Source organism: Podarcis liolepis (assembly GCF_965112155.1).
Source record: "Podarcis liolepis genome assembly, chromosome: 9".
NCBI lineage: Eukaryota > Metazoa > Chordata > Lepidosauria > Squamata > Lacertidae > Podarcis > Podarcis liolepis.
Window position 1 is genome coordinate 66,764,080 of NC_139564.1, and position 825 is coordinate 66,764,904.

An 825-nucleotide genomic window follows, 5' to 3' on the forward strand; every position below is an offset into this window, starting at 1 on the left:
TTTGCGAAAAGTCTCCCATCAGTCGGCAACACTTTTCAGCTTTGGGTCTCAAAAATAGATAGAAGTTACCTCAGGTAGAAAAGGTCAGTGACGATAGCCCATGGGGCACATTGGAGAGGCTGAGAAACTGTCATGGGCACCGCCATAAAACAACTCTCAGGCCAAAAAGAATGGCTGTCAGTGGGGATCTGCCTTGTCAGAAATGATTAATAATATTCCCAAGCAACAGAGGACAAGACAGAAGTTGGGTTTGAGGCCAAACACTAAACCACCTATTTGCCCCCATCAAGGACAAGAAGAGATTCCATTTCAGAGATGGAAAATGGGTGCTGTGCAGTGAAATGTCCACCCACAAGGGGGGGGGGAAGGGTAGCAATTGTCACCCATCCACAAAAGCAACACACTTTGCCAATAGGCTTTGACATCACATTTTTACTCCAGGCACTTCCACAAAGAATCACCGTTATTTTATCTGTGACAATTTCACACAATAGCTAGAGGTACGCATCAGATCTGGAAGAATCCCAAACCAACTAAATGAAGCCTTGATCTGATCTAGCAGAGTGCTTATTATGTTCCTAATTAGTGGGAATAACCATAAAAGCAATCAGCAATCACTTGATCTGTCAATGTTTTGAACTGCAGCTATTAGAGGGTTGCCCTGACCTCAAGGTTTGGTTCAGACGCCAATCCATTACTTCAGAAAACAACTTGATTTGGATTGAATCCCAATTTAGAAAAATAAAGCTATGGTCATTCCCCGTTTAGATTATAGGGAAATGGAGGGGGGGAGGGTTGCTAGCCATTTTTTCTTTTGATAGAAAT